The 24857-nt window shown below is 44.0% G+C and overlaps 1 protein-coding gene across 2 annotated transcripts in view; it reads right to left on the bottom strand.

Moving 5' to 3' along the window:
* The window catches only part of FYN (FYN proto-oncogene, Src family tyrosine kinase), a 208826-nt gene extending 187091 nt beyond the window's left edge, over nt 1–21735 (bottom strand). For both annotated transcript variants that reach the window (XM_061207612.1, XM_061207611.1), the window contains exon 1: nt 21271–21735. The gene's annotated coding sequence lies outside the window, so the exon portion shown is untranslated. The remainder of the gene's footprint in view (nt 1–21270) is intronic.
* Between the last annotated feature and the right edge of the window lie 3122 nt (nt 21736–24857).

Raw genomic sequence — 24857 nt, 5'->3', positions numbered from 1 at the left:
CTCCCACCTTACCCACCCCTAGTAAGGGCACAAGGATAAGTGCACGTTCAGAATGGTGAGGGGCACAGGGCAGTGAAGAGCCTGGGAACAAGTCGATGCCACGCCCAAGGGCATCTTCAGCACCCTGACATCAAGGGGACCCCGTAGGAATTCAAAGGAAAGGGGTTAGTCTGGGGGAGGACAGCAAAGGTGGCTGGAGAACACCCTTGAGTCTCCCACATAAGGAAGACATCATGGGCCTTGGCCAATGTCGGATACACTTTGTTCTACTACCTCATTCTTATTTCTTTTATAGAAATATTCATTCACCTCACTGAAAATCTGCAAACTCTGGGACCCCTGTGATGACGGAGCTTTTACCTCTGGCCAGTGTTTCTATGCACATATGCTAACCCTAGTGGAGCGCTGCCATCCTGTCTGTCACAACTGACAGCACACATAACCTTCTGAGAGAAACAAACAGGAAAGGGAGGCGCCTCAAGTATGAACAACGTACCTAGTACAATTAACTGCAGGGTCTATTGCAAGCAGTAAGGCACAAGCGTAGGCTCTACCACCCAATGATCCCTCTCACCACTATGAATTACGCTCCAAAACACAGAATTTTGGTCCACAGCCAGGGAGGAAGCAGTTGGCTTGGAAACCAAGTTCTGTCCTAGCTCTGCTGTTTATTTGCTGTGTGATTGGGCAGAGGGAGAGGGTACAGCAACAGTCACATATTAAACAACCCACAGGGGCCGGGCAGGTAAAAGAAATGAATGGAGCAGGTGAGACGGGGCTGGGGTGAACTGAAGTGCCCTGCCCCATCCCAAGAGGACAGCTGCAGCGCTGCCTGGGAGGGCTGTTATCATGAGGCAAGGCAGGCTCAGTTTTGCCAGACCTTCCAATTTTTTGGTTTTTTTCAAGAGAAGCTGGAAATCTCAGTTTTTATACAAAAGTGCCCAATTTTTAAATGTTGGTTTAAATTTTTAAAATGCACCATGTGGTCCAACAAAACATAAATGAGGGTATCGTACAGCCCATAGACTGGTCTGCTATGTTTATAAGTCATGAGAGCTATCCCTTGGTTTCTCTTTCTGTTAAATAGGAAGTTGACTGCTATCTGCCCATCACTTGGGGTTTATTTAAGAGCACAGAAGGGGTTTTTATTATCATATAACAAAAAATCCAAGTACATTCAGATGCACGAAGCAGGGTAACCCAATCTCTTATTTTTTTTAAAAAAACCAGGGTTTACACAAATGCTCACACATGGGGCTTGATGTTTTGTAGAATTATTTGAAATGTATACTTCTACATGATAGCTTCTAAAAAAACAAAAGAGGTAAATTGTAATAGTCTTAGAGGATGAGGGGTGAGTAAGTGGAGCGAGTGGTGGGGTGAAAGCTTGCTTGGAATGGCTTTGATTTTTTTAACAAATGCTATGTGGAGACCAGTAGTGGAGACAGCCCTCTCAAGAGGCTCTGCCATCAAGGGCAGCAGGGATGTGAGGTGGCTGCCACAGGAGAACGCGAGGTGACGATAACATTTTAAAAATGGATGAAATTACAAATGTGTGTATGTTGATGGAATGAACAACATGTTAAAGCAAACAGACAAGCAAGCAAAAAAAAAAAAAAAAAAAAAATCCAAGTACTAACTAAAGGAACTGTGTCAGCAAAATACTAGACAGTGTTGGGTGCAATAAAAATTTTATTAGTAAGAGTTAAAAAGCCAAGATCTAGTTATACAGGTTTTCCTAAACAAGAAGTCAGAAAAAAAAGAAAAAATCTTTACTACCACACACATTGTCCCACATTTTACACTGTGCCATTTCTGTATTTGTCCTTTTTAGCCTACTTCTAGCAGAGTCTCTCTCTTTGCTAAAATACATTAGTTGCCATGGAAACGATGTCATAGTGCGTAAAACCATTTACTGTCCTTGGAAAGGCATTCATGATAAAACTGAACGGCAGCATGTTTTAAAAAGAGACCCAACAGAAAGCAGTTGTGTAAGAACACAAGATCTCAAAATCGTGACTTCAAAGTATTCCTCCACTACCACTGTCACATGGCCCTGTTTCCCCCAAATCAACCAGAGAAGCACTTTTCCTTGTTACAGACACCAAGCATATGCAAAACAAAATCTCTAACCTAATGTTGGAGAAAACAATAGACTGACTAGAATTCACACTTGCCTCCCTGGGTGGAGGGAGGGGGCGGGAGGGGGATGGGAGACTGCAGAATCAGGATAGTTTGTAGGCATCATAACATCTCTGCTAACGGGGACGATTTAGTCCTGTGATACGTTCTGCTGTCCAACTTTGTTATCAGAGGTAGAAATAATATTCAGGACATAGAGATTGAGACTTGCATTCCTTATCCCCAAAGATTAGCAAGACACTCCCTCTTTTTTCCTTTCATCAACTCAAATCATATTCACTCCTTTGAGAAAATACACTGAGCATCTCTCATGTACCACACTGGGGAAGAAAACAGACAGGCAACGTGCATGGCACCAGGAAGCTTAAAATCTACCGGGGCCAGCTGGGCGGGTGGGAGCTTAAGAGGCTTCCTGGGCCATGTGAAGAGCTTGACTTTATTCCAACTCAAGAGGACGGCACTGAGGGGTGTTACCCAGCAATGTGGTCTCAGTGGATTTTTAAAAGCTTGCTCAGCTGTGGGACTGGAGCCAACAGTAGAGGAGGGCAGAGCAGTAGTGTTATCAGAGCAGCCTGGCCCAAAGAGGACAGTACAAAGCAGACGGAGAAATGTGATCTCTAACTAGGGTGACCTTAGGCCATGGCTTGTCTGTGAAAGCGCTAGATTACACCCATTGTCCCAGCAGCCTGTCAGATGAAGCTTTTGTCCAGATGTTTCATTTTTTAAACCAAGGACTGTTATTAAGAGTTGCATTAAAATGCACCAAGATTGGCTTTAGCCATGGTCTTGCCTACCAGTGATGAGACAACTGCACAGTGAAGAGAATTTTCTTCCTTACGTGTGATTAAGTCTGAATGGTAACCAATGACAATCCATCTCCTTTCCTGTCCTTTTCCAATCTTGGCTGCAGTAAATACCTCTCTTTCAAGGAAAACAGGCAGGATGCTCACCAATAAAATAAAGAGCACTTGGACACGAGCAGCTGGGGCAGCTAACTCTTCCCATTCTCAGTTGGTAGAGCCCCTGCCAGACACTGGATGTACTGACCAGCTGTGCTGACCCACACTGCGGCCTGAGATGCACAAAACAGTGGTCAGAAGGGTCCACAGGAAACAGAAAATTACAGGTTAGGTGTATGTGAAATATTTGCAGGAAATAGACCTTTTCAAGAATGGTGTGAATGCTCTCATTACAGTGTTTTTGTCATTTATCTATTGTTACTCTATTTTACTTCGCAATATCCTCTTCAGCAGCAATGGACTGCAAAAGAAAAAAATGCAAATTAAATGAAAAATTACTGAATTCTTGTTTTTTTAAGAAAGCTGATGATGTTAGCTCGCACAAAATGTTCATTGGTATTATTCACCATGGTAGCCTTAATGATATCATTCACTATATAAGTCCAATCTGCTAAAGAAGCATCAGTAACTACTTCAAATGTTAACAGTTATTGCAACAAGACTGTGCCCAAGGATGACAATTTAACACAGGCAGCTATGGAGGGTTCACGGACATAGCACTCTAGGAAGCATGACTTTTCCTTTAGATCAAATGACTGCTATTCTATGTTGATTCCGCTTATTTTTAAGTTCAGGTGTTTTTGTGCACATAGGAAAAGTGAAGTGACAACTTTAATGTGTTGGTTTCATTAGCAGAAGAAAAAATCACACAAATGATTCCAGTTGTATGTTAGTATTAACAGGTGTTTTAAACAGAAGAATCAATTAATTTCAATTATGGTTTGATTTTTTTTTTTTCCCCATCTATTTCCTGGCATCAAAATGAAGCTGGTGGAAGTTCATTCTGTCACAGATGAAACATCTCACGCTAGTGTGACTGCTACTGTAATTTGTCAAAAGTTTAACACGAGATGAAATTATTTGTTTTTGCAGAATACAAATACCAATTTTGTGATGCTATAAATAATTGTCCTTACTAAATCAAGAAATCTATGGAGCAGAAAGTTATTTGACATCGGTGTGGCATATGCATAATTCATAACTGCATTCAAACAAGTGGCTATATCCTACCAACTCAAAATAAACTATAAATGTAGAAATTGATAAATAGTTAGAAAAACTGGAACTCTGAAATTTTTGTGATAAAGTGCTTTGTGAATACAAAAAACACTTCAGCATGGTAGTACACGCCTTCTATTTGCCGCCTGTCATCATCAACTAGGTTTTAGAAATGTTTGAGAAATGACTCTCTAAGCCAACCTAAGTGTGCCATGATGGTATGTGGATGAATCCTGTGAAGTCTGGGTGTGTTCTGTTGCAAAACACTTGGAAATCTTTGCTCAAAGTAGTGAATGAAGTGCCAAAACACTTCAGCTTTTAAAAAGCATTTAACAAAGTACAGTTACTGAAAACAAGGCTTGCGGATAGGAAGATGTTAAAATTTATCCCAACAAAAGCAAAGGAAGCCACTAAACACATTAGATAATTCAGTGTCCAAGATTTAATTCTGAAACAGTATTACAGATATTTTGGAGTATCTCAACTTGTGGCAATATTTTGATGATGTTCCTGGTTTTAATTGGATATTATTTATATTCTGTACCACAATGGAGTGAAATTATGAATGATCTATGATTTTGTGTCACCTAAATGTGATAAAGCATTCAAAAGGACCATAGGGGGACTTATTTTCATGAGTTTTGCCTTATAAAGTTATTTATTGAAGATAAGAATCCTGAATGGGGGTAAAAGACTTGTGAAAATACCTGGGCTAAAATGTTCACACATTTCGGTGTGGAAAAAAAAGTTATTCTGAGAAAAGCCTCCATTTAGCAGAATTTGCTCTGAGCTTACATGCATCTGTAGAAAGAGTTATTTTCTCAGTTAAAAATATTGTGATGGGGCTTCCCTGGTGGCGCAGTGGCTAAGAATCTGCCTGCCAATGCAAGGGACACAGGTTCGTGCCCTGGCTGGGGAAGATCCCACATGCCGCGGAGCAACTAAGCTCGTGCTCCACAACTACTGAGCCTGAGCTCTAGAGCCCGCGAGCCACAACTACTGAGCCCACGTGCCACAGCTACTGAAGCCCGCACGCCTAGAGCCTGTGCTCCGCAACAAGAGAAGCCACGGCAATGAGAAACCCACGCACTGCAACGAAGAGTAGCCCCCGCTCACCGCAACTAGAGAAAGCCCGCGCACAGCAACAAAGACCCAACACAGCCAAAAATAAATAAATAAATAAATAAATTTATTAAAAAAAAAAAAAAAAAAAAAAAAATATTGTGATGTATACATAAATGCAAATTGAAGATAGTAATAGCTTCAAATATTAACTATAAAACACAACTTTGAAGGAAATTGCAGGCAACTCTATGAGAATTACAAACAATTCATTCTTTATAAAATAACAGTGACATGAGTATTAAAGACATATGGCTGAAAAACTGGCTAAAGTGAGTGAATATGTACCAAGAATAATTATCGTCTTATGTTCTTTTTCTTGTTTAGATAACCAGTATAAAAAGATTTTTTTGCTCTAATGTATAGGGACATGTTTTTAAGTTTTAGGAATTTTATTTTTGAGAAGATTGTGAATAAAACTATTTCATAGGTCAAAAATATTATGAAAATGATATCAGTTAATAAATCAGCGGGTTTTTTAAGTTCTACAGTTTAAATTATTTTAGTGACTCCTTTCAAAAAATGTTATGGTCCCCTATCCCTCGCTCCCCTGGCTCCCCCAACAGATGAGAGAAAATATGAGATGTATTTATGTTTTGAGAAGATGTGTTCAAAGTGTCGCCGTAATTTTCTAGTAGGAAAATACAAAAAGCAGTATCTCAACAGGCAACTTTCCACCTGACTCCGCCCCACCAAACGTATGCTTTTTAAAGCAAGACGAAAGATTTCCCTTCCAAAATTACTAGGCATTTCAAGAAACAGCAGGTTTTAAAACAGCCTCTTAAATGCAACATCATTCTCGTATGAATGTCGGAGATAAAATGTATTCAAAAAGAGCTAACTGGTTTTTTTCCCCCTCTCTCATTTGAGTGTTCTGGTAACTACTTATGAATTATACTTGGAAATGAATCCCTTCATAAACTCATGCTTTATTTAGTACATGAGGATTGAATAAAAATGAAGTGCTTCTCCCCTTATAGTCAGTCAGAGACTGTAATTTCTAGTATTCACCCTGATACCTTTAAAATATGGAACTGAAGGATCACACTCCGTAAGAATTACCTTCTAGTCTCCAGCATCCCAGTTAAGTTCATTAGAGAAAGGCCTGAAATTCTAATACTTTCCATTGACCTGAGACTCCATGGCAACCGAGGTCCTTCCTTCCAGGACACTGGGAGGAAGTGCCGCCAACTAAACAATGGGAAGTCCAAGCTCCCCACTACACTTTGGAATATCTGGTGGACAACTCTGCTCCTTGAGAGGACAGATCTTCCCACTTCTTGCCCAAAATGAACCTAGTACAGGTAGGCTAAGCCACAATTTACCCAAAGGAAAAAGCATACTATAGGAATACAAGTAAGCAAATTTGCCACCATCACCGTCACCATCGTCACCATCATCATCCTGTTAAAATACAGCTCAAATGCAACGTAGAAGGTTTGAAACATACACTTCCTACTCAGCTGCATACATTTCCCCATAGTTGAATTCAACTTGATCATGACCACTGCATTTCTGCTGATGGTAGAAAAAACAATCTTGCTACTTCAAGATAACTTGCTCTTCAGATTTAAAATTTTCGTTGCTTCAGGGCAATTAGTCAAATTGAGCTCATCTCAGACTGCCTCTCAGGGCTGTGTTCCTTTTCAAAAGGGCTGTGTTCCTCTTCCTCTCCTTCCTTCCCCCAGGGGGAAGATTACAGACCACCACATGATGGGGCGAGGACCTGGTCCAGGCACTGCCCTCTAAGCCCTCACTGGCCTCCCTGGGATGTCTCATCCCTTTGTTTTGGGTGCTAGCCTGGTTCTGCTGATGTGATTGGTGGAAATCTGCAGCCAGTCTTCAGCCTGGCCCAGTTCATTCTGTGCCCTCTTCATCCTGACCCGGAGACTCTCCCGCCCAGCTCCCGCAGCACCTCCACATTTGTCCTAGGGGGCCTGCAGGATTGTTGGGATTTCTCCTACATCACATGTAAGCTTTGGGAAATGAGGGGAAGGCATATCATCTCAGGGCTGTTTCTGCCTAAATATGCCCCAATGCAGGGTCCACTCCAATGTGGCTTCCTTCCAGATATCCAGATGGGGGCGGGGCAGATTCTCCTTCGCCCACCTGGAGTGGGGCATCTCAGTGACCCATTCATTTCTTATCTCTAGCCTCCTCCAAATCTCTACAAACTCCATCCTCCAACCCAGGAAGGCATTTCCTCCTTCCTGCAGCCTCCCCATCCTGCATGGCTGACTGTACAATATACGCCACGTCTTCTGAGATCTGGGTCCTCCGAATCCGCAAATCACTTTGCTTCTAACAAAGCCTGCCTCTCTTAAACGAAGGCCTGGGCTAACTCTGGTCTCTGAAACATGCCTCAAGGTCCTGTTTTGGAAGTCAAAAGCTGAACAATGTCTTCTTTGTTTTAGGCCATACTCTGTCCTTCCCCTGAAGTAATGGAATCCTCAGCCTCAATGCGGGGGACTCCCAGAGCAACAAGAATTAGAAGGAAGGGAAAGTAAATTGAATACTAGTTCAAAATATTATCCCCACTGAACCAGCTGGTCATAATGCAAGGTCTCAGAGGTCCCAGAACACTCATCCAGGATTTTTTAAAAGTGCAACATACTGACATGTCATTTTTCTAGAAGACACCATTTATACATAATTTGAACCAAGGGCAAAAAGGGAACTATGGCTTCCATTTTCTTGAATTCTTTATATAAGAATTATTGTCCTTGCTCTCTATTCTACTGTTGAGTGGATCCATTCAACAGGAAGCCACCTTGTTCAGCATCATTTAGAACTCTCCACCTCCTGGGTTTCTTCTTTCCAGGGCCTTCTCGCCTTTGCCTCTCCTCCTCCATATCCACTGTGTTCACCCATCATATCCCTAAAAGCTCAGGCCCTTCCTTGCCTTATCCGTCATCCCAATTCCAGCTCACTCCCCTATCCAGCCTGAACCCTACTTTCAGCTAATTCAACTGATGCTTTTTTTAATCTCTTAGAACGTCTTCTTCATTTGACTATTCAAACCAACTCTCACCACAAGGTCAGATATTCCATTCCAAAGTGACAAGTACTACCAAGCAAAGTCACAAAGGTCAGATATTCCATTCCAAAGTGACAAGTACTACCAAGCAAAGTCACAAAACTGGGCTAAAGGGACCCATTAAAAATACTTACAAATTCCAAAGGAGCCTCACTATTTCTCTGTAATACTTTTTATCCATCTATTAACACATTATCCTATATTTTCCTGGCTGTTTGGGCTTTTTCTATATTCTCCAAGTCTCCCTCCCATCCCCAAATCTTCCAACCTTGGATGATGGCTCAGCCTCCAATTTTACTGAAAACTTTCAGGACACTCCACATCTTTGAACTGCTTTTCACATAAAAATTTCACTGTCATCTTCACCCATCTTGAAGCAACAGTTTAAAATCACACATGTACAGTACTGTGCCTACCCTTTAGTAGTCATTCAAACTTACAAATACCTTCCTCATCTGTTCTTTCTCCCTCCGAGTTACTGCTAATTTTTATCCCTTTGAGGGCTACAGTGGGTTGAATGGTAGCCCCCAAAGTATGTCCATCTGGAGCCTGGGAATGTGACCTTATATGGAAAAAGGGTCTTTGCAGATGTAATTAAGGATTTTGAGATGAGATCATCTTGGATTAGGGTGGGACCTAAATCCAGTGACAAGTGTCCTTATAAGAGAAGGCCATGTAAACACACACAGAGGATAATGTTGTGTGAAGATGAAGGCAGAAATTGTACTGATGGGTTTACAAGCCAAGGAAAGATAAGCGTTGCTGGCAGCCACCAGAAGCTCGGACAGAGGCAGGGAACAGAGTCTTCCTGAGCTGACACCTGAATTTCAAGACTTCTGGCCTCCAGAACTGTGAGAAGAAATTTTCTGTTGTTTGAAGCCACCCAGTACATGGTCATTTGTTACAGCACCCACAGGAAACTAATACAAGGGCTCCTTCTATACCTGACACGATCAGGTATCAGGTCGTGTCCCCCACCAACTCTTTGTTGATCCCCTTCCATCCATTACCCCTCTCTCTCCAGCCCCACCCTCTTTAGTGGATCATTTCTGCATGTTCTAGCTCATCCAGGAGGCACCAAGAGCCCAGCTGAGTGTCCTGGTGGGGAGCACAAGCAAGACTCCTCCCACAGTGACAGTGCTGTACCTCAAACGCGTGGGCGCATTGCTGTGGCAGTGGAGGCTGGGATATTTCATCCCCTGGAGACAGAACCTCTGTCACAAGCCAGGGATGTGAGATCAGGGACGGCACTGGGGCTCCCCTTGGGTCCCCTAGACTGGGGACTCTCAACACTTTGCCACACTGGACTCTTCTCCGTATGGCATAGTTGGGCTGAGGTACAATCAGAGAATGTTTGGAGCTGCAGTTTTCCAAGCGCCAATCCTCCTTGTTATACACTTAGGTATAAACTAACCAGAACTTCCCAGGAGCTACTGGCACCCACAGAGGCATGTGGTTCTGCTCATGACACGGTAGTCCTTATAGGTTCTTCCCAGCCATACCTCACCGGCCTTCAGTGAGCAATCCTTGGTCCCTTAGAGAACTACCTCCAAGTCTCAGCAGTCTGAAGTCAAGAATCTGTTGAAGGGCTTCCCTGGTGGCCCAGTGGTTGAGAATCTGCCTGTCAATGCAGGGGACACGGGTTCGAGCCCTGGTCTGGGAGGATCCCACATGCCGCGGAGCAACTAAGCCCGTGAGCCACAACTACTGAGCCTGCGCATCGGAGCTTGTGCTCCGCAACAAGAGGGGCCGCGACAGTGAGAGGCCCGCGCACCGCGATGAGGAGTGGCCCCCGCTTGCCACAACTAGAGAAAGCCCTCGCACAGAAACGAAGACCCAACACAGCCAAAAATAATAAATAAAAAAAAAAAAAAAAAAGAATCTGTTGAAATAATAACCATAAGACACAGGGAATTATACGGTCAACCGCACTTATATGAACAGAAGGGTGTGGTATGGCACATTATCTGTGCTTTGGCCCTAACCTGCTGACAGAATTAGAAGCTGGGATCATTGCATTTTCAACCAAGGAGGTGAAACATAAGGTGGAACCTAAAACATTATGTGCAACCAAACTCTGGATTCTATCCCATGACTCTGAGGATCTACCAATGCAGAGGACCTGATGTGTTATCGACAAGAGGAAAATTTACTCAAGATGCATCTCATTCCAGAAGTACTGAGAACACTTTTAAGACCTCCCAACTTGGAAGCTTAGAATCAAGATCTACAAGCATTTAATAAATCCACAGTTCAGTGTAGTGTTTCACGGCACAAAGCAAATTAAATGAGGTGTACTTTCAGCCTTCTAGACGCTTGCTACTGAAAATGGACAGTATTGACACTGACGTACCAAAGTGACTGAACACGAACAAGTTGGATAAATACGCGAAGTGGTGATATTTTACGCTGGCCAAGGGGAGAGTGCATATTGTTAGTGGCGTGTGATCTCCCACATTGAAGGTGGTGCTTGTGGCAGTGGGGAGGCGGGCAGGGAAAGCACTGAAATCATAGACAGCGCATGGGGAAGGAAAGAAAAAAGTTCACTACCGCTTTCCAAAGACCATAATGGCTTTTCAAACAACAGTGAAGCATAAGGTGCACCCCTTCCCCCTCTCTGCTGTTAGCAGTTGGCCAACATCTACAGAAGGTGTTTTTAATGCTCTCCATCCCTCGGATACATTAAACGTGGCATCCAGGTGCGGACTAGGCAGGCGAAGCCATTCATGAGGAATCACAGAGAGCTTTCCACAGGGAGCTGAGAAGACTCTTAATGAGGGGCTGACAAACATTGCCTGTGTGCTGTTGTGTCTTTTGTTACAGAAATGACTCAAGTAGTCCCTCCCTGCAACCATGGAAAACATTTTATAAGGTTTATTGTCAATCACTCTGTGTAAGGATATACAGAGGCTGTGGTTGGGTTCTAGTGTTAAATCATTACTCTGTAGGACCTTAAGTCTCGGCTAAGGAGATTCTCCAGATGTGCCAAATGAACAAAGTGAATGCATGGAAAGGAAGGCACCCTCACAGCCACAGCTGGGTTTCATGTGGCTGAGGGACTCAGCTAAATGCTACTGTGAGAGGTCCACCCATGGGTAGGTGCACAGTAGGTGAGCCTGCCTCCTTCCGTTTCCCCAGGCTCCACAGACCTTCAGGCACAATACCAGTGGTCCATTCTGCCACTTTTCCCTCTTCTATCACTTACTGTTGTATTTTTCCAGTTTATTCCAGATTTTGAAACATTCTGCATTTCTCCCTGGTCTTGGACATCATTGTGCATTATCGGTAACTTCCTGTTGTTTTTGGTGAAAATCTTATTGATGAAAATCTGATGACTGAGGGCAAAGAAGTAACTGTTGCCCTGACCACCTTAAATTTTTAACAAAAAGCTCAAGATTATGGACAAAAGATCTTTAAACACATACCATTCTCAGAAGACAATGGTGGTTCTGAAGACAGTATAGGACAGTCTCCGAACCTACATCACATGGGTCCATAGAGAGTGAATCTAGTGCCGTCAGAAACTACAGAAGCTCAATGTCCAAGGAGATGCCAGCCTAGCCTCACAGATGGCGAGGAAACCAGCTACATATTCCAGCACTCTATCCCCAGGGCCTATCTAAATAAATACCTGCTGAGTATCTACACCATGAACGACAGTGTGCTACAAGCTATAGGGGGACAAAAAACCCCAACATTTTTGCACATATGAGGCCAATGGTCTGTTGAGAAGGCAGGACCCACATACACAGATTTCCAGGAGACCTGGATTCTAGTCTAAACTAAATGAGGAACTGCATGTATGACCTTGGGCAACTCACAAAAATTCTCTGCTCCTTGGATTCCTCATATCAGGATTTAACTAACAACACAAGGCATCATTTCTTAGGAGGCAACTGAGAGGCACACATGTTCAATGCAAGAGAATGAGGAGATGAGGGGAAGCTGCCCAGGGCTGGGATTCCAGCTGGGCCTTGAGAAATGGATAGAGTTCCCGGGGAAAGGAAGGGCTGGGGAGTCCAGGAAAGGAGAGCAAAGGCCAGAACATGTATTCCATACTAATGAGATACTATGTTGACATCCAGAGACTCAAGTGTTAGCGTGATGGTGAATGAGGTGAGCCAGGAATGTCTCAGAAAGTGGAGATGGGGGAAGGCGTTGAATGCCAGGCTGAAGGATTTGGCCTTTCTCCCGTTCACTGGGTTGTTAGGGGACAAGGCAAAAGAACCAGTATTTACATCAGCCAGCACATGAGTTTTGACATGGATCAACACCTCCTCAACTCAAGCTAGAAAGCGTAGGAGTGAAGCAACTGGAATCATTATTTGCAAACCACAGAAGAGCCTGAAGGACACAACATATCACGAGAATATCGATCAGGCAAAGGCACACACGAAGTACAGCTACAGAACTGGCATTTTCAAGCAGGAGATGGTGATAAAAGGTACAGAATGACAGAGTGTGAGAGTTCATTAACAACTCAGCTCCTGTATCTGAAAAGGATGAGGGGCTATTTGTATTTCTAGGAGGTCAGACAATAAAAAGGTGAACCCCTCCAAACTCTGAGAGCAAACAAGAGAAACCTTTAACGGAAATCAGCGATTTTCAAATATCCTTGTGTGCATATGCCTAGCTACAGGAAGCATATCACACAATTTCTGGAATAAAGTTTAAATTGAAATAAAAATCAAATTTTACAAGTGACAACATTTGAAATTGTTACAGCTTCCAAACAGATACTACAATGTGTGGAAATAAAGGAACTCGTTGGTGTTTATTTGCCTATTCAGTAGAATTTCAATTGGGCAGAATTTCACAGAAATACAGATTCAGTAACTTTTTCTGGGGATTAAAAGAAGAAAGGATTGGGAAAAGTGCCCTGGGCTTTGTTGTGGTAAAGGCAATCTGACTCATTTTTAATTTTCCATTAAAGCCCTACTTTTCAGTATAAAGCAGATGGAATCCTTATACAACTCCTTGAAAAGCCTACTATTTTTGGGTACCTCCAAGATGGAAGCTCTGAAGAAAATGAAAGTGTTTGAATTCATCAGATGAAATCCCACCAGCACATTCAAAAGGAGCAGGTACTTAGAAATCTTAAAAATACAAGGTAAGAGGTCTTTCCGTGACGGATTTCCGATCCCCAGCCTCCCCTGGGCTCAGTTCCCTCTGGCTCTGGCTGATTGATGATTTTCTACCACTTCAACAGCCAGCTCCCACCACTGTGGCTGAGTCACTGTGCTTCTTCATTCCTCGTCTTTCAGAAGCTGCCTCCCTGATGGCTCCAGCCTCAGGGCCATTCTTCTATACAGGAAAGATGTCAGTGTTCAACCCTGCCCACCCCATACCTCCTGAGTCAGAACTGGGCCTGGGACTATGCATTCTCTAAGACCCTCAGAGGACAGTCATGCAACCACGGCCCCAAAGCTCTTTCCGTATCATGAGATAAGGCCTGGTTAGACGTATCCTGTTTGTCTTTCTGCCAGAGTGGATGGTAGAAACAAGAGGGTGATCTTTCCTGTGTGTGGACTGTGAGGTACTGGGCTAGGAGGTGGAGGGCACTGCCTCTGGCCTGTGGTTTTATAACCTTGTTTGAGAATTGGAACAAATTTAGTGTTAAGAGCATTGATTCTGGAGCCAGACTGACTGTCTGGGTTCAGACCCCAGCTCTGCTTACTAGTTGTGTGACTCTGACCGAATCACTTCACCTCTAGGCCTCAGTTTCCCCATCTATCAAATGGGAATAATAACGACAGTACCTCATGGAATACTGCTGGGTGTTGAGCTGGCAAATCAACCACAAATAAGACATAGTCCCTGACTTGAAAGAGCTCCCAAGTCAGGGAAAAAGCCCAGTATCTTCCCACTGTCCGACCCAGCTGACTCCACTCTGCTTTATAAGTCAGGCTGCGACGAGGGTGAAGATGAGGCAGTAATCAAGTGCCATGGGAGCCCAGAGACAGGACCAAAGGGGGGCTTCCCAGAAGGTAAGTCTTGAGTGGAGCCACAGAAGGAGTGGGGCTTCCCTGGGGGCAAAGGTGCCTTTGTATCCCCCAAAACCTAACACAGAAGTAACTGCAGGGCAAAGGCAAGGAGGCTTGAGAGTACGCAGGGAACGAAGAACCACAGCTTTGGAGCAAAAGCAGGTGCAAGTTTAGGAACCAGACACACCTGGCTTCACTAGTAATTAGCTGTGTGACAATGGGCAAGTTATTTTACCTTTCTGAGCCTCAATCTTCCCATTTGACCTGCCTCATCGAGTTGTTATAACTAAGTAAATTACTGTATGTAAAGCACTTACGGCCTCTGGGATTCAATAACAAAGGTAGGTATGATTATTTTTCTGGTATATTTAGGGAGAGGTGAGTGGCTGTGGGGTGCTACGTGCTTTTTTACACTATCACAGAGGGCAATACAGGTCAGAAATAAGTAGTCCTCAGGAAAGGCCTTCTGAATTCAGATCAGCAGTGGGCTAAGACTTTCCCACACCTTACTTTTTCTCCCCCAAACACAGTTAATGCGTGCTCAGTACTCATCTGCTCAAACCAACGGGTGCTGCCTGAGGTCACGGGTGGACAGAGGCAGAACAGGTGATGATCTCTGCATCCAAAGAAGACCCAGCAACAGGACTCCAGTCTGCTTCACACCCTGAGCAAGGCACGACGCAGGTCATTCTGGAAGCAGGGTGAGACGAGTGGGAAAATGCTCTCATCCAAATGAGAGCTCTCCAACTCAGGGCCTTACAAACGTTGTTAAAGTTTCATGAGTCAGTAAGCATTATCTTTTCTTCCCACATTTTTATTAGACCATAAATCCAGTTCAATTTATATCCTTCCAGGATTACTGTGTTCTAATCAAGTCCAGAGCGCTACTTACTCCGAAGTTGTCTGAACTACATGTCACCCACGTCCATTTGGATAATACTGTTCAGGCTTCTCATGTGTTTTAGTAGCCAAAAATTAGATTTGCTCAACTAGAAACACTGAAAAAAATTACTTTCCTCTAAATAACCCAAATCACCTTTTTTTCATAGGAACCAAGTGCATGAAACTCATAACTCATGGGGCTTTTTCCTATTCTGCGGTTTATTCTACCTTCAGAAAGCCATGATGACATTCTGAAGGCAAACTCAAGGGATGCACATTGAAAATAGGTTAAAATTCTGGTTATCTGACTAAAACAAAGATATCCTTTTATAGGGCTAACTTCAAAGTACTTTTATGTTTTCTACTGAAGAATAAAAAAGGTTCTGCATTTCTTAAGAAGACTCGCTAAAAATGCTATTTTCCATCATACTATTTCAACTAATTTCCTATGTTTTCCAATAATTCTTGATTCAGAACTGACAATCACCCATATCTCTTTCTAAAATATTCAAAATGTCCTTTTCTGCACAGAATACATTTTTATCCTCCCTTCCCTAAGGGATATATGTGTCAGATGTACACGTTACATGCATATGTATGTATCTACATATATACACACATGAACAACAGCAGCAAACACACAGCTTTTCTATGTGTGGGGTACTATTCTGAGCACTTTACATGTATTAATTATGGACTCCTCACAGCAAACCTTTGAGGTAGGAACTATTAACTCCATTATAAAGGTGAAGAAAGGGAGGCACAGAGAGCTTAGGTAACTGGGTCCAGCTCACACAGCTGGAAGGGGTCAGACCAGGACCATACCCCGAGTCCATGCTCCTGACCACAGCCCTCACCTGGGCTGAAAGGGTTGAAACCTGGCTTTAAGTGGTGACTGCCACCTTGGCACTTAGCCACTAGGGGCCTCATTTTTCCTCATAAGTAAAATGGACGTGCTGGACTACATGATCTCTAAGTCCCTTACTATTCAACTGCCTACAAGATACTTTGACCGGAAAGTCCAAAGTGTCCGTGATAAAGTCATCATTTAAACACCCACTCCCTGCTGCTTTTACTGCATTGCTTGTCTGCATGTCTTTCTCCACCTACTTCCCAAGGACCCCCCTCTGCCTCTCCCCTCACACAATATGCTATCTCACCCTCTCTTATTCTGTCTCTTTGGCTCCATCCCCACTTCCGTGCAGCACCTCATCTATGGCTCATCTGAGTTTCCATAACTACCTTCCCTGCATCTGTCTTGACCACCTCTGGCCAACAGCCCACACTGTGGCCAGATGGATCTTTATAAAACAAATCAGACCAAAGTGGCACCTCTGCTTACAACTCTTAAATGGCATTCCTGACAAAGTACTTTTCCACCAGCCCCATCTTCTCCCTCTGTCCATCTCTCTACCACCCTCACCCACCCTGAACGACTTGCAGTTTCCTAAAAAGTCTGTGCACCTGCTTTCTGGGCTGCTCCTTCTGGGGCAATGGCCTTCCCACAACACTCAACTGGCCAATTCCTCCTCTGGCCTTCTCTGCCTCGCCACCCCATTTTCCCACCTCTCTGTGGAGTTCATGCTCTCTTGCGGACCCCTAGAATCACGGCAGTTATCACAGTGGTCAGAGACTTCCTCGTGCAGTTCCTTGGGCCAGGATTATAACTCTTTGTCTCTGAAGCATCTAGTTCAATGTCTGGCAAGTGGTAGATACAATGAATGAATGTTGCTGGATGAGTAAATATGTAGGACGATTCACAAATTCTTACAGACCTATCTGTGGGACACACAAGGACCCAGCTGAAAATAAAGAATCACACAGAGTAAAAGTATTTCCGGTATCAACATGCTTTGCTTTCCCATTTTTTAATTTATTTTTTTATTTCCTAGGTGAGCAATAAATGAGGGTCTAAAATGGAAAGCATGGCGGTAGAAATGGACATTTTATTTTTTATTTAAACATAAAGTTATATTTCCCAACAACCAAAAGTATCAATTGCCAAAGCATTTACGCCACCCCTCTTTATGGCATGTAACACATTTTAATCAATATCATCATTATATCCATACGTAGTATTTCGCATATTGCCTCGTGGCTAAGAGCAAGGGCTTTGAAACCAAACTAACTGGGCCTGAATCCTGACTCTACCACTTACTAGCTATGTATGATCTTGAGTTAGTTATTTAACCTCCCTTGCTTCAAATGCCCACCTGTAAAATGGGGATTATAAGTGAAACTACTTCATATCATTATTGTTTTTTTAATTGAAGTATAGTTGATTTACAATTTATATTAGTTTCAGGTGTTCATATCATTATTGCTAAGATTAGAGCTTAAAAGATTAGAGCTTGACACATAGTAAATGCTCAATAAAAGTAGTTATTATGTATTATTTTTTATCTCCTCTAGCAGACTAAGCTGAACAGAGAGAACACAGCAGAAGTATTCATTTTCATAATCCTATCTCCCAGTGCCTTGCACACAGTAACATACTGGCCAATGTTTGCAGAACAGATGAATATAATAAACTGTTTATAGCAAAAATATGTGCATAACTAAGTATGATGACTAGTACAGACAGAATTGCTCCTGGGGAGGCCTGTGGAGAACAGGGATTATCCAGAACACTAGCAGTTCACCCCGCTCCTGGAGGTCTGGGAGCTCACTTAACTCCATGGAAGATGCAGGGCTCACAGTCACCAACTCAGGGTATCTGTGGGATGGAGGGGACCCAGGTGGGACTGAAGACCTGGGCAGATGAGGCTCCCTTCCCATGAACATGGCCTGGGGCAAGAAATTTCTCCTCTGGAGTCTGTTTAATTTCCTCTTCCAATTAGAGAGGGTATGACTGTGATTTCTAAAGACCCGCTTAGCCACTTGGGGAGTCTATAAAATCAGCAGATAAAAATCTTGGCCAACAAAGGTGCTACTGGAGAGCCACATCAAAGTCAGCACAGGAGCCATCAGGTCACTGTATTACAGGAAATTACTGGGTGGGAACTGGCCACTAGAACCGACGAAAAGCAAGGTTTTGGGAAACATGTTTAAAATGAGAAGGTCTGAACTTATAAAATCAAAAGTACAAGACAATGATGGGTATAGGCTCTAGGTTTCCATTTAATTCTCATCAGCCTACAAACTCCTTGAGGGTAACGACTGTGCCTTGTTGAGCGGCAGTATATGGCAAAGCTGCTGGCCCAAAATACATTTCTTCTTGAACTTTATTCTGGTCACATGGCTTAACTATATTTCCCAGGCTCCCCTGCAGTTAAATGTGGCCATATAACTGGCCCTCAAGTAAAGTATGTAAGTAGAAGTGATGGGTGTCATTTCCAGGCCTAGGCATTTAAAAAGTCGGTACATCCCCTCTATTCCCTCTTTTGTCCTTCTGCCAGCTGAAAGCAGGTTACAGTGGAGCGCTATGGGATGGGAGAACTTGGGGTCCAGAATCACTGCATGGAAGAAAGACACCCACTGATCAGAAATACCCATTTTGACTTATTACATGAGGAATAATAAACATCTATTGCTTTTGAGGCATTATATTTTTGCAGGCCTATTTGTTACAGCTGCTAACATTAGCTTAATTAATCCAGGTGCTTAGCACATACCAAAGACCTAGCTCACATTTGTCAAAACAAGATAAATAAGACCAGGTTCCTTCTTCCAATGTGCTGCTCAAACTAATGCTGGAAATAGACATGTGCCAGCTGCTGAGCTATGAAAACAAAATTGGACGCGTGGTGATTTGTTTGAAGGCGAAAAGATGGAGAAAGCATCCCAGAGTAGAAGACTTCTGAGCTGGGCTCTAGGTTTAACAGGACCCAAGCAAATCAGGTGGGGTTGGAGATTCCAGACCCAGGAGAAAGCATAGACTAAAACTGCAGAAAGCAGAGTATGCGTTTGTTCACATTCAATCTCATCATTCTCTTGAACTCGGTCAACAGAGCGCGAGTTTATTGTGCACTGACTTTCTTTCCTGGGTCTGGCATCAAACAAACAAACCATTGTTGTTGTTGTTGTTGTTTTTTACAGTACGCTCATTAAGCCTTTTGCTTTTTTTTTTAATATAAGAAGTTCCAAGATGGATGCCCTTAGAAAGCGCAGAAGTAAATGTTTAATGAACCATAACAACTCTTTTCTAATAAAATTCTTGAAGAACATGAGACAGTTCTATTACTTATAATAGTCAAAGAGCCATGCTCTTAGGAATCAAGGGGTTCAACCTAAGTTTTGACATTATTGATTAAGGATGTAATAGTCACTGGCTTACAAAATGGAACATTAAGTCCCTAGATTTACATTTATATTTCCTCTTCAAGAGGAACATCAAGCAGATGGTTTAAGAGATCAGTCAAAAGATTCTCTACATCCTTCGATCATAGCTAAGTGCCTCCAAAACCTGAGATAGTTAACAAAACCACTTCCTCCAAAAATCTGTGAGTCCCTTCATCTGAAAGCACAGTACCCATGGGGCAGGGACTCGGGAGAAAGAGCACAAAGGGTGGAAAGTATTACAGTCAACTTGGTGGTGAGAGGAAGGATGTGGGCGTCTGAAGGCTACCCTGAAGCAGGGAAGAGACACAGTCTCCAGTGGTCTTCCAAATACCAATTTAATGCTGTGTTAGCAATGTCCCCAAGAGCTTGTTTAAATATAAGGGTAAAACAACAATTACTAGGCAGACAAGACTTCATTTCAAAAGACTTCAGTACTCCTTAGACTTGAGAGAAGAAGCAAGTTAGGCTGCCTCACTCCTAGCAAACATCAATTTAACTCTCTTTCAGAAACAAAAGTCTTCTTCCCCCATACCAATTTATCCTACCCCCTACAATGAAAGGGGGTTAAAACTGGGTGGGGGAGGGTGCTACCTTGAAAGTAAAGCAACTCTTCAGACAGCTGAAATCATTTCCCCCTTAAATCTAAGAAATACTGCAGCTGCCAGTCAACACTACCGGTCCATGAATACAGCAAAATGCCAGCACCTGCCACCCTGCATCTGGGGCCTTTTATTTTTTGGTAAATGTGGCAGGAAAGACTCTCAGAGAGAAGATCAACTGCTTTATCTGAGAAAAAGGGAAGCCCCAGGGAAGAGAAACAAGAAGCATCGCGCCCATCCTTGGGTACTTTGTGCGTCTCCTCTCTGTGCACTGAAAGGGCTCTTTGTGTCACACACACACACACACACACACACACACACACACAGCCGGCGAGTCTGTGTGATTTATTGGGGGGAGGAGGGGCAAGAAGGGTGATTTTATTCTCCCTCTTCTCACTCAGTCCCAGCAAATCTCTGCCTGGGCCCAAGCTCGGTGGCCTCTTTCTGGCTCAGTCCCCTCCGCCTGTGGGCGCAGATAAGAGAGGGGAGGCGACCAAACAAAAACAGTCATCGATCTAAGGAAGTCGAGAGGAAATCCAGCGAGCAGGGAAGGGAGGAGAAAGGAGCCTAAGGGAGCAGGAGGAGTGTGGGGGTCAGAGGAAGAGGAGCTACGGCTCCAGCACGGGGGACTGGGGACGGGTGGGTGGTGGCACAGGAAGAGTGGAGGGGAGGATGGGGGAAGTGCAAGGGACGTGCCAGAAATAGGCAGGAGGATGCGATGGGGAAGGCGACGGCCGCAAGAGGAGGAGGCAGAGAGGTGGAGGAGTGGGGCAGGGGTGGAGTGGGGTGGGGAGGGAAGCAGCACTGGGCTTCAATTATTAAGTGATTACATCATCCCTGACATTAAAACAACACACACAGCCCGGGTCCCCGCGGGGGGCCCCGAAAAGAGGGCGGGGGCGGAGTCTGGGCCAGCCTAGCCCCCAAGCCAATTCCTATTCACAGCCGGCGCCCGCGAGGAAATGGGCCCCCCATCCCTGCGCTACCTCGGGGCCGCACCCGGCAGAGGTGTCCTCCGGCGCGGCCATAGGAAGACTCCGAGCGGGGCCAACTCCCCGGCAGCCCAGCGGGGCGCCCGGGAGACGGCGGTGGCCCAGAGACTGCAGCGCTGGGCCCCGCGGCGGGGGCGGCGCTGCGCGGGGGCGCCGGCGGCCGGCGTCTCCGCAGCATCCCCGCAGCCCCGGGGCGCAGCCCCGGCCGCTTACCTGCGCTGCGCTCAGGCTCCGGAGCCCATTCACATGGTCCTCTCCCCGCCCTCCTCCGGCGCGGCCGAAGCGGCTCCGGTGGTTCCTCTGCGGGCCCGGGAGCCGGTGGGCCTTCTGAGAGTGCCCAGGGGGCGGCGCCGGGTGTCCCCGGCCCGGCGGCCGGATCCCTCCCAGGCGCGGGCGGCGGCTTTGTGTGAGCCCGGGGAGCCCTCGGTGCTCGGCTTGAAGCGCCGCGCGCTCGGACGGCGGTGGACGCGCGGCTCCGAGTGCAGCCTCTCCTCAGCTCCCGCGGCCGGTCGGCGGTCGGGTCTCGACGGCCTTCGGCTCGCGGCGACCCCTCCTCCTCTCCCGCGGCAGCCCCCTCCCCGCCGGCTCCGCTCCTGACAGATGGCGCAACTGCAACTACGCGCAGCCGCTGCCGCGGCTGCTCGCAGCTACTCGCGTTGATGCTCCAGCCCCTCCAGCCCCAGCGGGGAGCGAGGAGGGGGCGGGCCGCACCGCGAGAGTGGCAGGCTTCGCTGCCCTATCAACGGGCCCCTCGGGCGTTTGGGGGCGGGGGCGGGGCGGCGATGGGTGGGGCCACCGAATGGGTAGAGCGCTTCTGTAACGTCGGGCACCCTGGCTTGCTTGCCGTGTAAGGTGTGAGAGGGGAATGCGAGATTGCAGGAGTTGTGTGTGTGTGTGTTTAAGGTTTATGTGGACTTGGGAGAGTGGGTTAGGGTGAGGAAAGAAGAGAGTGTGAGCTGCAGTTTCTGCTTTGCGGAAGACTGCAGCCGCCACTGCAGAAAGGCATCTGCCATTCCCTCAAAACCATGGGAACCTGCCTCGAGAAAGGGCTATCTTGCCTTTCTAGTGTCTTTTCATTTGAAGGTGGGAGAATAAACTGGAAAAGTGTTAGGGTGATGAAATTGTTTTCTCTGGTCAAACCGAAGAGTGCGGAGTATATTACATATATATATATCTCCAAGCAAAAGTCTGCAGGAAGTATTACGGAAATGGGGGTAGGGGGTGGAGAGGGCAGGCGGCGACTAACAAATCTGCAATCACAGAGTAGAGGTTTTTGCATAGTTTTTTCCAAAATCATGTTTAATTGTAGCCGTTGGTTGTCTTTGGTTTCTCATGACATTCAGCCTTCCCATGTTGTTTTCCCTTCTCTAAATCTGAGCTTTTGCTCAGATTTTCCTTGATGAAATAATAGCTGGTTTAGTATACAGTTGAGAGCGCATCAGTCTTTATTTCCTATTCAGCTTTTCTATGGCAGGATGTAACTTCATTTAAAAAAAAAAAAACTTCAGCTTCCTGATTTTCTTTATAGGTAATTCCTGTTTACTGAAAGTTCCACTTTAAGGCATACTCGAATTCATTCTCCTTGATGATTTTGGCAAGAACCCTACCCTGCCCCCTCAGCAAAATCTAATGTTCTGAGAAATATAAGTGAATTGGCTTCTGCTTCTATGCTCAAAATCTATATTACCTTTCCTGCCCACTGATTTTTTAACTGTAGTTTTAAAATAGCAGTCACTTTTGTTGCCTTTTTTCTTTTTGGTACACAGTACTTTTTTTTTTTTTTTTTAGCTAAGAGATATTTATATAGAAACGTTCCCCTTGAGAAATCTGTGTAATATTAGTTTTTTGTTAATTAATTTTTTTGGAGTATAGTTGATTTACAATGTTGTGTTAGTTTCTGTCGTACAGCAAAGTGCACCAGTTATACATATACATATATCCACTTCTTTTTAGATTTAATTCCCATATAGGTTGTTACAGAGTATTGAGTAGAGTTCCCTGTGCTATGTACACAGTACTTTTTAAAGTTGCTAACATTTATTAATCCCCGTTTTATGGGTGAGGAAACTGAGGACAAGAGAAATTAATAACTAAACTCAAGGTGATTGTCTAGGGTGGTTACTGGTGTTTTTTTCTTCCTTAAATAAAAAGTTAAATGAAATCTTGTTTAAATTATGTGTTGATGATTCATTCCATAGTCCCAAGAAATGGAACCACAACTAGGACTAAAAGATTTCCATATAAGAGAATGCCAACTTTATCTAGCCAAGAATTGTTTATCTCAAGAGAAGGGGCTCCTCTTCATCAGTACTAGCCTGCCATGGGTGTCTTAGGTTTATTTGGATTGGGATGAAGAGGCAATTGTCTAGAGCAATGATTCTCAAACCTTAGCTTGTATCAGAATTACCAGAAAGGACTTGTTAAAACACGGATTGGTGGCCTCCACCCCCAGAGGGTCTGATTCAGTAGATTTGGAATGGAGCCCAAGGATGTGCACTTCTAACAGTTCCCAGGTGATGCTGACGCTCCTGGCCTGGGTACCAGACCTTGAGAACCACTGGTCTAGAACCAGGCTGTCCAGTGTGGTAACCACTAGCCACACATGGCTTTTAAGTACTTGAAATGTACTTGAGTATTTGAAACGTGGCTAGTGCAAATTTAAATGTGCTGTAAAGGTAAAAGACATACTGGATTTCAAAGATTTAGCATTAAAAAAAGAAACGTAAAACATCTAATTGAGTTTTATATTAACTACATGTTAAGATGTTAATAGTCTGAATGTACTGTGCTAAATAAAATATTATTAAAGTTAATTTCACCTATTTCTTTTAACTTTTTTAGGTATCTACTAGAGAATTTAAAACAGCATATGTGGCTCACATTATATTTCTACTGGACAGCACTGGTCTAGGTTGTTTCTGATTCCAGCTCCACAGTGCACACTGTTGAGAGCACCTTGATGAGGCAAATCACTTATCTTTTCTGGTCCTTAGTGTTCTCATACGTAAAATGGGGACATAGTAAAACTGATCTCACGCATTCTACTTGTTTGAAGACTAAATGGACATGGAAGCGTACCTTCCTCCTTTTTAAAGATAAAGTGTCATGTACTCTGAGAAAAACCACGTGCAATTCCACGTGAGATTCAATTTATCTTACATAAAATCTGGAGTAGGTGGTGTGAGGCATCTCATTGTTTATGGTTTCTTCAAGAGGAGTCACTTTTTAGCATCTGTAACTCTAAAAGCTTCTTGATCTAACTAGCGGACAAAAAGAAGAGACAATGCAATTAAAATGACAGATTAACCTGCTCCCATCAAGACTTCATCCTGTTTTTGTAATTCTTTCCTTGCCTACCTTTTTATCTGTTGCCCTTCTTAAATGTGTATTTAAATGGATTTGGCCTCCTAGGAGGATTAGCTAATGGTCTGAACAAGTATATAGAGTACTGTGAAAGATTTGGATGCTATTCCCCATTTTGATCTACTGTGCTGGTGTCTACACAGACCTTGATTAAAGATCCATGACACTGTCCCTAGCCTTCCAGAGATATGTCATATTGTCCTCTATGCCCCCAGTTCTGTCTTCTTATGGACAGCTTATAATATACAAACTAGAATGTAAGCATTGTTCTAGAAATTCTCTTTGATTTGACTGGTACTGCTTATTTTTCTTTTTCTATTTCTTTCACCTTAAATTTTCCTATTTCTATCTGGGCTTTATTTTGTCTTAGCTGAATTTCTTATTCTCTTGCTTTTAAAGTAACATTTTCCTCATTTTTAATTTTACTAGTTAAAATA

Source organism: Eubalaena glacialis, chromosome 12 (genome assembly GCF_028564815.1).
Source record: "Eubalaena glacialis isolate mEubGla1 chromosome 12, mEubGla1.1.hap2.+ XY, whole genome shotgun sequence".
In the NCBI taxonomy this organism is placed as follows: domain Eukaryota; kingdom Metazoa; phylum Chordata; class Mammalia; order Artiodactyla; family Balaenidae; genus Eubalaena; species Eubalaena glacialis.
The sequence above is the reverse complement of the archived record's forward strand: the minus strand, read 5'-3'. Positions and strand labels throughout refer to the sequence as shown.